At 30.1% G+C, this 15,689-nt stretch overlaps 1 long non-coding RNA gene across 1 annotated transcript; it reads left to right on the top strand.

Annotated features, from left to right (window-relative positions):
• The first annotated feature begins 12,144 nt into the window (after positions 1 to 12,144).
• On the top strand, positions 12,145 to 13,105 carry LOC141656072 (uncharacterized). Its single transcript, XR_012548323.1, has 3 exons — positions 12,145 to 12,277; positions 12,788 to 12,822; positions 12,929 to 13,105. It is a non-coding gene; the product is annotated as an uncharacterized LOC141656072 (long non-coding RNA).
• The last annotated feature ends 2,584 nt before the right edge of the window (positions 13,106 to 15,689 follow it).

A 15,689-nucleotide genomic window follows, 5' to 3' on the forward strand; every position in this document is an offset into this window, starting at 1 on the left:
AAATTTACATCACTCTTTTAAATTATTTATATTTGCAACTCCTTCTTAAATATTATTGCAATAAACTTGCTCAATTTCATTAAATTGAATACATATGTAAATCTATAAATATGATTTATAAATAAAACTGAAGACAAAATATCTACCATTTTTTAGTTCGTAAGATAACCCCCTAAACAATTCTCATGCAATGTGAATTTTGTAAAAAAAAAAAAAAAAAAAAAAAAAAAAAAGTAAACCTTTTATATTTCATTTCGCATTACCCTATATTTATGTCTATATTAAACTTGCTAATAATGAAAATGAATGCTCAAAAGTCATAAAATATTTATACATATTTATGTATATATTAAATTTGGTAATAATAAAAAATAAACCCAAAAGTCATAAAACGCATCCTCATTTGGCTATAAATGTTTGATGGAAGGCAACATTTGTAAGCCGAAATTCAAGCGAATATTTTTTTACCCCATCGCCAAAAGAATTATATATATATATATATATATATATATATATATATATATATATATATATATATATATATATATATATATATGAGTAAATTAACAATTACTCCCTTATAGAAACCACTTTTCTAAAAAAACTCCCTTATGAAAACTTTTTAATTTTTTACTCCCATAAAACTTACTCTGATCAAATATTACACCCAAATGGACTCTCCGGTGACTGATTCCGTCAGTTTTTGAATTTTATGATTTTAAGTCTATTTTTATGACCAATTTGCCCCTCTCCTCTCTTATATACCTCTTATTACTCTTCTCTCTCCTTTATACTTTCACCTCACCTCATTCATTCACCCTTTTCTTTAAATTTCCCCATTTTCCCCCCAAATTAAGGTATGTTCTTCTTCCTCTTAATTTTATTTCTATACTCTTAATTTTTGATTTTGTTATTTGCGGTTGTTTTGCTTCAAATGAAGAGCTGCGATTTTTGAAAACAAATTAGGGTTCGATTTTTGCAATCAAATTAGTGTTCATATTAGTGCGATTTTACTCGTAGCTATAGTTTAAATGTGCGATTTTATGCATTCAAATTAGGGTTCATATTTTCTACATTTTGTTCAAAAATTTAGGCGCAACATGTCAATTGAAAGCAGCTATGAAAACAGTCATCATAGTGTTGTTGATGAGCAGCCAAAGAAGTGCTTCTGTGGTGTTCCTGTTGCCATTTTGACGTCTTCCACACATGACAATCCAGGAAGGAGGTTTGAAAGGTGTAAATTTTCTAACCCATCAGCTGGTATGGGAGGTTGTCGTTGGTTTCGTTGGCACGATCGTGTTCAAACAGAGTGGCAGAAAGATGTAATCAACAAAATGAATGCCTCGTGAAATTCAATGGTTGAAGGATGATAGGAAAAAGCTTCAGTTTGAGATTGAAAACTTGAAGAACAAAGCTTTCATGTCAAAGTGTGAAAGGGCTACTTATTGCAAAGGGTTTCCATTGGCAATTGTTGCTGCCATTGTCATTGTTTTCGTAACTGTAATAGTATGTAGTAAGTAGGTATTAGTTTGGATGAATGTAATGTTAAGAGTAGTCTAATGTTGAAGAATTTGGCGTAATGACAATGCTTTCATTTGGCGTAATAGCAGTTGAACAATTTTCTATTTTACGTACTTGTTTGAAGTTTCCAATTTTACTGGCATGTATAATGTAGTGTTTTCATTGTTAATGTTGTGTATTATCAGCTTAAGGCAGTCAATATAAACAAGTAATCCTTGTTTATATCTACTACCTTGAGCTTGTAATGCTCACCATTGACAATAAAACCACTAATACCGCCCTGTAAAAATCTCAAAAACTGAACAAGCAAACCAGAAATTCAGAGCACATCAATTGCTCCAATATAACAACAATAATACTCACCTGCAACACACATTGTTTCAACAAAACAAACAGTCTGTGAAGACTGAAATTGACATTCACCACATAAATTGTTCACTTGTTCAAATACATGGTTAAGAGGGTACTACTAAATAGACTACATTGTTCAAACACAACAACAAAAGCATACTGAAAATTAAAGTTCAACAGCAACAACAAATGTAGATAAGATCAGATCATAGAAGATTGTTTGAAGCTTGGGATAAAAGTTCAGTGAATGACAGTGAATTGGGTGGTGCTTGGTTGGGTGCATTTGCAGTAGTGGATGTACTTAGGGAGTTGGCAGTATGGTGTGTTGTTCTCCAGGCTTCCTTTCTTACATCCCTAGCCTGCCTCTTCTCCCTTGCATTATTTGCCCACTCACTTCTAGCAAGGGGCCTTCCACCAGAAGCTGCAGCTGTCTTTGGAGGTGCAGGAGGATTTTTGCAGGTTCTTTTGTAATGCCCTGAGCCACCACAATGGCTACAATTGTTGGTCCTCTTCAACCTCTTCACTTGTTGGTCTTCCTTTTCACCAACTGATTTCCTTCTCTTTTTTTATTTTGGTCTTCCTGGCATGGTCCTCATTGGTGGTGGTAATGGCTCTGGTAAACCAGTAGGTTCCCATTGTTTGACACCAGGCATAGGAGAAACAGAGTGAGCATAGGTCATCATGTACCTCTCCTTTGAGTATGCATCATCTACAAAGTTTCTGGGGTCCATTCTCTTTTCAAGCATGCAACACATTGCATGGGGGCAAGGCAGTCCAGTTAAGTCCCAATGCTTGCACCCACATGACCTGGTGTTAAGGTTCACAACAAACTGCTCCCCTTTCAACTCAACCTCAAACTCACTATCATTAGATTGCATAAAAGTTCCAAATCTGGCCTCCTCCTTTGCCCAATCCAAGTACTTGGTCACATATGGCATCAACCTGTCATCAACTTTCCTTCCACCCTCTCGTTTTTGACAAATTCTTTGCATTACATACCTCCTCATCCATTCTAAATGTGTGAGTATTGGTTTATCTCTTGCCTCCTTCAAAACTGCATTGAATACTTCACACAAATTGTTCAGGAGGAGGTTTGACTTGCATTGTACATCAAATGCATGCCTAGACCAATGTTGAGGGGGAATGTCATTCAGGTAGGCATATGCCTCTTTTGATAGGAACTTCATGCCCTTCATTTCTCGCTTGAAATCAGCCTGTAATGATTGAATATCAGTTCTAAATAGAACTACTAATAAATAAGCTAAAATAGAAAAGAATAGAAATTTACTACTCAAATCAGTCAAGTAAATAAACAGAAACAGATTATAAACTACTCAAAATAAATGAATATCAGTCAAAATAAATGAATAAAATTGAATATCAGTCAAATTAAAGAATAACTTATGAATTAAGTGCAATATAAACTAAAATAGAAAAGAATAGAAATTTACCCTTGTCATTGCTCTAGCACATGCCCAAAATGTTTCTTTGAATAATTGACCACTCCACCTGAGCTTAAAATTGGCCCAAATGTGTCTAGCACAGCACCTTATGTTGGCCTTTGGAACCACATTAGCTAGGGCATCAACTAACCCTTTCTGCCTGTCTGACATCACAGTTAATCCTTCCCCATCCACCTTCTCAATGTCATGGCTCAAGAGCTCTAAAAACCAAGTCCAAGAATCCCTGTTCTCCACCTCCACCACTGCCCATGCTACTGGGTAGATATTATTATTCCCATCTAACCCAACAGCCACTAGACACATGCCTGGGTATACTCCCTTCAAATGACAGCCATCAATCCCAAGTATAGGTCTGCAACCAGTTTTGAACCCTTCTTTGCAAGCTTTCAGACAAGTGTAAAACCTCTTAAATATAACAGGTGGCCTGTCAATGTTATCACAAACCACAAAAGCTGAACTGCCAGGATTATATTTAATCACAGCTTCTGCATAATCCCAAACCCTTGCATATTGATCTTTTCCATTACCATGGATAACCAGCTTGGCTCTTGACCTTGCCAACCAACATGTCATGTAACTGACATGAACTCCAAGATCCTTCAAAACATGGTTCTGAAATCTTTTTATCTTCCAATCCAAGTTAGTTCTCCAAAACTCTAAATACTTGTCAGCAAGAAATTCAGAACCAACCTTTCTATTGTAAGTTGTCATTACACAACAGTGCTTCAACTTCAACCCTCTAATTTGAAATGTCTCTTGGCCTGTGAGCTTCCTAGCATGCACATAAAACTTACAAGGATTCTCAATCCCACATACACACTTTTCAAGCTTTGACCTTTTCTTGTTCCATGGACAGTTACATCTATTGTAGCATTGGGCAGTCACCTTGTCCCTTCCATTGTGAGAATACCAGAAATCATACCCATTCTTCACACTATGATGGATCAAAGCCTTCCTGAATATCTCAACACTTGGAAATTTCAATCCTTTGCTGAGTTTTATACCCTTTCCAAAGTCAACATCGGGATTAAAACTAGGATAAGGACATGCCTCATCATCAGATCCCTCAAGACTCCTTAGCTCATCTGAGTCACAATCCACATCTGAGGTGACATTAACATCTAATTCATCAACCCCAACCAACACTTTCTCTCTTGCTTTAGAACATTCAACTCCAGCTTCTTTATTATCCCTCTGGCCCTCAACACCTAATCCAGCTTCCACTCCCTTTAATATTGAGTCACCCTCTTTCTCTTGATTATTAATGAAATAATCAAAAATATTCAAACCAAGGTCAAACTCATTCAAACCAAAATCAAGATCACTCAAACACTCGCTTCACTAACCTCAGAATCAGTGAACTCAGCCTCATCATTGTCATCACCATCATTTGCTTTGTTTTGAGACACCTTCTTCTTACCTTTTTTCAAATTCAATTTTTTTTTCCCTATAATAGTTCTTTTTTTAGGAGCTACCTCCTCCTTTCTGTTTTCACTAACCTTTGCCTTCCCTTTTATGTCACCCTTTTTCACCTTCAGCTTCTCCTTACTGCTTTCACTAGCCTTAGCCTTCCCCTTGCCTTTTTCAGTCACAACAACAGACCCATCACTACACTCTTCAATAACAACATGTTCAGCTCTTTCTCTTATAACAATTCCAGGTTGAACACCAAATCCCAGATTCCTTCTCAAAGGCAACTTCTTCCTTTTAGTTGGGACATCAACAATTTGGAGATCTGAGGTAGAGATTTGTTTTTCAGAGTTTTGTGTGCTAGAGTTTTCTGTGGTAGTTTTCTTCAGTCTAGGGCTTTTTCTTTGAGATAAGGCAGGACATTTATTTTGGGTGGGTAGCTTTTGTCTTGGTGCTTTGAATTGTAAAGAATCATTAAGGCTATTATGGGCCCCCACCAACTGTTTTTTTTCTGATAAAGTATTGATTCCCTCCTCAGAATTTTTTTCTAAAGGGTCAACACTCACACTTTCTGTCCTTTGTACAACACATGAAGCAATAGATGATGTCCTTGGTAGAGTAATCCACACACTCACTGTATTGGTTTTCTTGCACACAGTCTTCAAAATATTGATAAGATCAAAACTGGATACTAACAACCCCTTTCCATGTGCATCACAAATACTCCTCATTGGCCTTCTATACCAAATTTCAAAGTCCTCACTTCTAGTTAAGCGACTAGCCAATTTCTTGAAAAAATCTACAGTGAGATTATCTAACAGAACACCAGCTCTAAGGTGTACAGCACCACCCTCATACTCAAATTTTCCATTGGCCTTAGGCTCAAAGTTACCCCCATGAAAGGCACGAACAGTTACCCTCTTGTGAGCTGTTTCTGAGGTCATTTCCTACAAACTTACCTCAACAATTAGGGATGTGAACCAATAATTTAGTGTTGAAGACAAAGTAATTAGGGGATTTGAAACAAATAAACTAGTGTTTAAGACATAAATTAAGAATTGAAACCCAGAAATTTGGGTTTTAAACCCAGAAATTAGGGTTAAAGCCAAAAATTAGGGATTCAAACCCAGAAATTCGGAACTAAAACCAAGAAATTAAGGTTTAAAAATCAGAAATTAGGGTCTAAAACCCAGAAATTAGGGTTTTAAACCCAGAAATTAGGGTTCCAAACCCAGAAATTAAGAGCTCAATCCCATAAAGTAGGATTTCAAACCCAGAAAATATACATAAATACACATAAATTTGGGTTACAAACCCAGAAATTTGAATAAAAATGACATCAATTTAACCCATAAACTGAGCAACACGATAAATATGACTACGAACAAAAAAATTCATTCGAACTTAAACCCAGAAATTTGAATAAAAATGACATCAATTAAAGCCCTAAATGAAAAATAAAGCAATTAAGTTCACAAATTAAAACTAAAGACATGAATTCGGGAGGAAACTTACATATATGAATGCTGAACCGTCACAAATTAGAGAAGGAATCACCAACGCGCCAATTTGAAGGAGGATTTTAGAGTAAAAGTTTGAATTTTTTTGTCGAGGAAAGTGAGGGAAATGAGTGGGAGTTGTAAAAATTGAAACCGAAGAGTCAAATTGGAAATGTTGGGTTAATCAAAAAAACAAGGGCAAAACGGTCATAAAATCATACATTTCACCTGAAAGTCCATTTGGGTGTAATATTTGATCAGAGTAAGTTTTATGGGAGTAAAAAATTAAAAAGTTTTCATAAGGGAGTTTTTTTAGAAAAGTGGTTTCTATAAGGGAGTAATTGTTAATTTACTCTATATATATATATATATATATATATATATATATATATATATATATATATATATATATATAAATCTATATATATCTGTGTGTGTGTGTGTGTGTCAATAATCTTTCTTATCATTGTATCAACATCAAGGTAAGTGTACTAAGGTTTTAAATTAATAATTTATTTATTTATTTTTAAGTTTTATTGGTTATGAAGTAATCTTCACATTTTTAACCTTCAAATATATGTTGGTTTGTTCTCATTTAAGAGCTATCAAGATTTGTGGAGTTGTGTTATTCATAAGTAAATATACTTACATCTTTATGATTCAATACCCTATTTCTTACATTATTTAAGGGAAAACTTAAATTAATAACAATAATGTTAATATTGAATAAATCAAATTCCACCATTTTGTTTTTTATTAATCACTCAAAGTTTTTTTAAGGATAGTTCATTGGAGAAAGAAGACCATTTGAAGAAGGGAAATATTAGAATTGCTTAAACAAATATTCCCTCCATTCCACTCAATACTATATTATAAACTAACTACAAAATTGACTACATGAATGAGAATGACTAATTGTTTTTAGGTTCATAAATAAAATTTAGTATTTCAGAAACTTTCAAATGTATGTTTTATTTGGGTATGTGTTTCTTTTTTATTCATCATTTTTTCTTTGAAAAATAGTTCTCATAGAATGAAATTGGACTTGCGAGGATCTCAATCTTATTAACAAGTTGGACAAAAAAAATATATTGACATAGTGGCTAAATATAAATTATTATCTAATATTTATGCGTACATGTCATATTATCTCATGCATATGTCTTATAACACATAAGAGATTGCAATGTGATTTGTAGTACGCTATTATTTAACTCATTTTATCATTTATGCAAAAATATAAAATTTGAAAATTTTGACAAATTGGTATAGATGATTTAGTAAGACTAGCATTTATTAAAGTTCATAACTATGCTACTATATGATTTATGACAATTAAAATATTGAGAAGATAAAAAACCTTATAATTCTATATGTTTTAAGCTCCTTACATTGTGAGATTTATTATTCTCAAAAAAAAGAAGGAAAAAAAAAAAGAAATAATTCATTATGCATTAATTTGCCCTTTCGTCTTTACTTACTAACTTTATTTGTCGGAAGACAAAGCGACGTTCAAACTTTTACATAGAAAATTTAGTACAAAATCTATACAACCTAATCAAAAAACAACCTTAAGCATTTAATTTTTTTACACGGTGCCATGAATTACTGGACTCATTGAAAGGTAACTTTTTTTTAAAAGCACATGTTTTTAGTATATTAATCAAAATAACAATTAAAATACAATATATAGTTTTGAAAATAAACCAAAATTGTCAAAGAAATAAGGCATTAACCAACTAACTTTTATGTATTTCAAGACGATATGAAGCGGAAAGGGACACTCAGAATCTCCTTTGCAAGCAGAGGCTCTGGGGATAATGAAGGCCCTAATATGGGCATGCGACAGTGGCTTTCTTCATCTGGAAGTTTCATCGGATTGTCTTCAACTTCTGATGCAATGGGCATGCAGTGGATCAAGGCACTGCCAAATAAAAGGCATTTTAGACGACATCACTTGCTTATCGGCTAACTTTCATTGTTTATGTGTATAGGGAACGCAATGTCGAGGCTCATCTTCTTGCTCGGAGGGTCATGACAATAGCGTAAGAATCTTTCTTATCAGTTGCCAAAAAAAAGATTATATTTTTTAAATGGATCAACTAATTATTCAGACAAATATAAACAATACGATAAAAATAACAAAAATTAAAACAGATAAACCCGTGAATCTCACGGGTCACAAACCTAGTTGACATTTTATAACTCTTAATTTATGGAAAAAATTAAGTTGTTTATCTTATTTGTTTGTGCTTTTACATCATATTATATACGTATTATGTATTATATATAATCCTTAGTCTCTTTCCTTAGGTGCACTGTACTAATACTGCTTTCACAACATATGCTTTCTCCATTTCGCTTGCTTTAATTTCATATTTTAATTTTCATATAAATTTAAATAAATTGGGTTAAGCTTTTGATTGTGTTCATATTCAATGTCAAACTCTCAATACATTGTTCATCGCACTTCATAACCCTCGCTACTAGAAAACGCGTATATTTCGTTTGACCGCTTGAAATGTTATTTAAAAGATAATTTTCCGACCATATTTTCCAACGTTAAACCGACTTCAGTTGCTACAAATGTGACTGAAAACTTCACTGTGGTTTTAATTTTGACTAATTTTCATTCGAATATCGGTCGCACACTTAAACTTTTGTGACCACTATTCCGACTGATGTGATATACTCGTAATATTTCCAGATACTACATTGAGCCACCTATAATTACGGTCATTATATAGCACTAAAAGTCTGCGGTTTTAATTTTGGAATGTGATATACTTCATCACAAACATAAAAATTTTATTGAAGGAGTTTGTTATTTATGTAGGCTATGCGAGAAAGGTGATGAGAGATTAGGGGGTGTTTGGTAAACGGCGGATTGATAAACTTTTAGCATATTTAAGTCGTTTAACATGTTTGACTCATCAATCTACTATTTTGAGTGTTTGGTAAATGGCATATTGAAAGAGTAGATTGGAGCTCAATCTACTGTTTTTCAATATGCTGCTCCACCCAGCATATTCACATTAGTAGATTGTGGAATATGAATCCGTCAACCATTTACACATATATACAACAATCTATTAACCAAAATCTGCTAATTACCAAACACTTCTACTAAATTTGTTAATTGAAACATACTAGTCAAACCTGTCAATCTAATCGCCATTTACAATCATTTCACCAATGCATCGCTAATATTAATCTGCTGAGTACCAAGTACATGGGTTGTTTGTTGATTTGGGTTTACAAACCAAATAAAATAATCAATACATATATATAAAGCAGAAACTTTTCGAGCGATATTAGAGAGTCCAATTTTTTTAGAAATCATATAATTTAAAGAAAAATTTAATAAATTATCCTAATAAGAGTAGATTTCTAAAAAAAAATATTAAATTTATAAAATTATCCTAATAAGATTAGATTTCTTAAAAAAAAAACAAATTTTATTTAATTTTATATCCTAATATAAGTAGATTGAATTTATTAAATCACACACATATATGTAGATTTTAGTGATTATAAATTTATTTATATGTGATTGTGAGTACCAACTTCTCATTTTATCTTAAGTTGAAAATGAACTAAAATGACATTCAATGTATCCTAATAAAAGTAGATTTATAAAAAGAACAAAAAAAATCAATCAATCAATCCAATCAATCAATACATATATATAAAGTATAAACTTTTCGAGCGATATTAGAGAGTCCAACTTTTTTGGAATTCCTAATAAGTGTAGATTTAGCTTTTTTATGATAAAATTATCCTAATCAAAGTAGTTCTAATAATTTATGAGAAAGTAATCCTAATAGAAGTAAATAAATGTAATATTTTATAAGAAAAAAATACTAATGGAAGTGGATCTAATAATTTATCGATTATTCTTTACTAACATAATAATAGATTATAAAGAATATTTATTTTAAAAATATTTATAAAGTCAAAAAAAGTCATTCAATAAACGTATAAAAGTGTTAAAATTGTATATTTTATACACATATAATTAATCTTTGTGAGAAAAAAAAAAGAGATCATAATTTCTTACAAATATAAATATTGCCAAAAATCTAAGTTATTCGATTTTAACTATTTGGTGAAATTCATGTAGTAATAAAGATAGTTTTATTTAGAAACTTTTTTGAATATTTAAAAGATTTACAAAAGATTCGAGTTGGTAATTATAACCAAACCTGTAATTGTCTTACACAAAAACCTTAGGAGGAAGCTAAACTTTATTTTAAAAAAAAAAAAACACTTCATGAAAAAGTAATATGTCATAATAGGAAAAAGAGGTCAATAATGATATTTACTTGGCATTTGACAGAGAAATATTTCTACAATGACAAAATTAGAAATAAAGAACTTCAACGATGGCATGAAATAGTTTTAACTCTGACTTTCTACAACGTATCAAATATGTATGATCAGATTACCAATAATATTCACATAAGATTAAAAAAATTGAGCTACCATTTAAAAATATTAAATAAGTCTCATATCGATTTTGTCAAATGAGCCAAAAAATAAAATACAAATGAACAAAGTCAAGAATTTCGATTTTAGGCAGACTAATATTTTAAGAACCAGCTAACTATGAATAAATCAGTGTAAATATATATACAAATTGTGAGAACAATATATAATCTACTATTATATCACCAAATTGTTTATTCAAACTGGTTTCAAATTCATATCAAATCCATAATAGATATTAAAAATGTATTGAACTGCGAAATATACAAAATTATGCGGTTAGATCAATTTGTACTTTTTAAATTCCAATTCTTCTATGTGTTTTTATTCACTTAATTATTTACCGCGGTTTGCGAATGGCTGGTTATTACTTTGTCATGTATTGATCTATATAATACTATTAAAAGGGGAATTTAAAATGCCACGTCATAAATGCCACCTTACACTACCAAAAAGCCATGTCACTTACTACACATGCCATGTCAAATTTTAATATGACATGGCGAGTTAATGTGGTATAAATCATCAACTTATTATTATATGACATTAATTTAAATATATTTTTTTTCCAAAATTTATATATCTCTTTCAAATTTACATCAAAATTTCATAATTTATAATTAAAATTTACACCAAAGTTTACATCATTATTTCTAATTTTAAAAGTAAAAAAGAAAAAAAGAAAGAAATATTAAATGCAAATAGTATTACAAATATTATACTTTGGACTTTTAAGCTTGTAGATAAATTAAACAACAATTAAAATCAAAATTCATATTAAATTTTAAATTTCGACGTTTATTGTTAGAATATTTTAAGCAACAAATAAATATCACATAATTCTAATTTACTCCGTTTATTAAAAAAACAAATATTTTGTTGATATTAAGAGTAAATAATAACATATTTAACATTAAACAAGGTGACTTTTGTCAACAAAAAAATAAAAAATAAAATAAAAATTAAAGCAAACCTTTAACATTTCATTTCTCCTTGCTCCATATTTATGTTTATATTAAATTTGCTAATAATGAAAAAGAATGCTCAAAAGTCCTAAAACCTTACTACATAATTATTATATATATTAAATTTGATGATAATAATAAAAAGACACCCAAAAGTCATAACATGCATCCTCAATTGGATATAAATGTTCGATGTAAGACAACATTTGTGAGCCAAATTTCATGCCAATATTTTTTTGCCCTCATCGCCAATAAAATCGTAGTTGTATATGTAAATAGTCTTTTTTAAATCTTATCAGTATATCAACATCAAGGTAAGTGTATTAAGGTAAGGTACATGTATTAAGGTTTTAAATTAATAATTTAATAATTTATTTTTAAGTTCCATTGGTTATGAAATGCTCATCACGTTTTAAAACTTTCTTATGTAGGAACTATCAAGATTTGTGGTAGGTAAATGTATTAAGGTTTTAAAATAATAATTCATTTATTTGTTTTTAAGTTCAATTGGTTGCTCATCACTTTTTAAAACTTTCTTATGTAGGAACTATCAAGATTTGTGGTATTGTGCTATTCGAAGGTAAATAAATATACTCACATCTTTATGGCTCAATGCCCTTTTTCTATTATTATTTAAATAAAAACTTAAATTAATAACGATAAGATTAATATCACGTAAATCAAATTTCACCATTTTATTTCTTATTAATTACTCGGTGGATTTTGTCCTTTTTTTCCCTAGAGATGGTTCATTGGAGAAAAAATACTATATGGAGAAAGAAAATATTAGAATTGCTTAAACAACTACTCCCTTCATTCCACTCAATACTATATTATAAACTAACTACAAGATTGACTATAAGTTTTTGACGGAAGACAACATTTGTGAGACAACATTTAAGTAAATATTTTTGTACCGCTATCGCGAAAAGAATTGTATATGTCACTAACTTTTTTTTTATCATTGTATCAGCATCAAGGTAAATGTATTAAAGTTTTAAATTAAGAATTCATTTTTATTTATTTTCCATTGGTTATGAAGTACATCACATTTTTATCCTCGCATATTTGTTGTTTATTTCTTATTTAGGGATATTGAGATTTGTGGTGTTGTGCTATTCAAAGGTAAATATACTTACATCTTTAGACTCAATGTCATCTTTCTTCCATTATTTAAGAGAAACTTAAATTAATAACAAAAATTAATGACTAAGTGATTTTTTTTATGTAGGGATGGTTTATTGAAGAAAGAAGACTAAGAAGAGAAATATTAGAATTACTTAAACAAATACTCTATTCATTCGACTCAATACTATATTATAAACTAACTATAAGATTGACAACATGAATGTAAATGACTAATTGTTTTTAGGTTCATAAAAAAAATTAGTATTTCAAAAACTTTCAAATGTATGCTTTATTTTGATATGTGTTGTTTTTTAATCATCATTTTTCCTTAGAAAAATAACACTCATAGAATGAAATTAAATTTGCGAGGATCTCAATCTTATTGACATGGATAATAGGTAACATAAATAATGGAGTGAAAAGCCCAAAAATTATCATTTAAGAAAGGAGTTAGATGTTAAATTAGTGAGGTGAATTAATTATCAATTATTAATAACTATAAAGATGAGAGAAATCTAAAAAGTTTATTTACATCTACATTATTCTTTTGTACACCTTAAATTTAATTTTCATTTTCTTTAATTATACACATGAGACACATGCCTATTCAAAATGGCTTTTGATAGAAAACATGATTGAGTGGAATGCTTAGTTTATCTATTTTGAAGTATACGGTTGAATCCCCAACGTGGAAAATTTGGAGAAATGTCAAAGCACATTTTTGCTTAATATTGTTTAATGGATGAAGTATAGGGACTTAATGATCCAATTATTACGAGTTGCTCCTTTCAAATTCTTAGTTTCGCAATTTATTATAGTACTAGCTACAATATTATGGGTGCTGTGAAATGTTAGTTTTTGTCACAACAGTTCTAATCGTGTGTTTTATATTAATTTTGGATTTGTTGATAAAATTTTAATATCTAATTAGTGAGGGTGTTGCATGTTTGGCGATCTTTGTTTGATAATATTATGGTTTCATGTAATGTGATTATGCGAATACCTATATTATTAATTGATTTTAATCAGCTTCCATTGAGTTACTTCAGTTTTCGATTATGCGAATACCTGTATTATTAATTGATTTTAATCAGCTTCTATTTGCGCATATTTGACATATCACAAAGCACGTAAAAGGATTTGAGTAACACCACTTACCATTTAAAACCCTCATAAAAGAACGTCAAATAATGACATGGTTTTGATAAAAGTATTTACTATATAACACTTTAGTTTCTGATTTTACATAAAATTATTGTACAAAAAAACTAATTTGTCTTGATTTTATAGAAGTCTTAAAACATGAAATCATATTGTAGAATGTTATGATTTGATTCACTAAAAATATCATAGTAAAAAACAAAAGATCCCGTAAATTTCACGGGTCACAAAACTAGTTGTATATTAAAAAGTGCAATAGTTTTTACATAGCTTTTCAAAGGTTTTTTTTTTTTTTTTTTTTTTTTTTTTTTTTTTTTGCAAAATTTCCATTTTGTTCCCTGAGATTTGGGTTAATTCCACTTTAGTGCCATGGGGTTTGCATTATTCCACTTTAGTGTCCTAAGGTTTCGACTACTTCTACTTTGTTAACTTGAGTTTTGAATAAAATTTCATTTTTGGTGGCCTAAAACATTTAATAGTCAACTTTTATCTCAAGTACTTATATTTTCAGTAAAATGAAGTGCATAATTGGATATTAAACTGCATACAAAATAGTAATATTGCAAAAAAATGCCTGATTTGTTATGTTCAAAATATTTTTTTAGTACTCCCTCCATTATCTTGTATCTTCTCATTTCAATAAAATTCTCTCACATATATTAGAGAAGTGGCCGGGGAGATAAAAGATGATGGAGGGAGTATAAAATATTATGAATGTTATGTATAGGTCACTTAAGTAGGAAGTAGACCTCAAGGCACCAAAGTGTAATTATGCAAACCTCAGGACAGTAAAGTAAAATTAAATTAGGCTGAACCTTAAGGCACCAAAGTGGAAATAATCATTTTTTTTTTGTTTATGGTTAACTATGGGGTATCCCATAAGGATTTAGTTGAATATAAAGTACTCCTTAGTGTAATAAATTAGGTCAAACTTAAGAGTTTGACCTTAAGATAAAAAACATAATTGCATATATATTGGTTAAGAAGAAAAACGATTGTACGTATATAATTAGTAATTTGAAGCAATTTTCTTAAAATTGAAACTATTTTTGAAAATTTTTTCATTTTGTTATTATAACTAAAAAGTAGAATAACAATATAAGATAGCGAGACTTGATTTTGTGAATAGATAACATTTCAAATAAACAAAAATGAGTTATATTATAATTTTAATAGAATTAATCTAAAACTAATCTATTTTAAGAGTAGTATCATAATATCCTACTCCCTCGAATCCACACAAAACCCCTGATTTATTTTTTGGAGGTCAAACTTTGCAAAATTTGACCGTTAATTCACTTAAAAATATATCTCACATCTAAAAAATTAAATTTCGTATTATATATTTTACATGAAGTTCATAGGGAACAACCAGTCTTAATGGTTAATAGTCAAAAACATTTTTTTATTGTTTAGAGATCTAACAAAATTCCTCCAAACAGGCTACATATATAATTGAGATACATGTTATTTTGCGTACTACCATTCAACATTTACATGGTCGTATGCTTACAAAATGGAATATTCGTAAATGTTATAAGTTAATCTAATTTGTGAATCTTATAAAATCGGCCTCAGTTATCACGTGTTCATTTTATGAAATTAAACCACATTTTTGGGAATAACGTTTTAAATTAACTAAAATCGGTGGCGCGTACAACAATAAAAATAGGTAATTACATAACATAACCGTGTCTTCAGAT

This window comes from Silene latifolia, chromosome 5 (genome assembly GCF_048544455.1).
Source record: "Silene latifolia isolate original U9 population chromosome 5, ASM4854445v1, whole genome shotgun sequence".
Taxonomy (NCBI): domain Eukaryota; kingdom Viridiplantae; phylum Streptophyta; class Magnoliopsida; order Caryophyllales; family Caryophyllaceae; genus Silene; species Silene latifolia.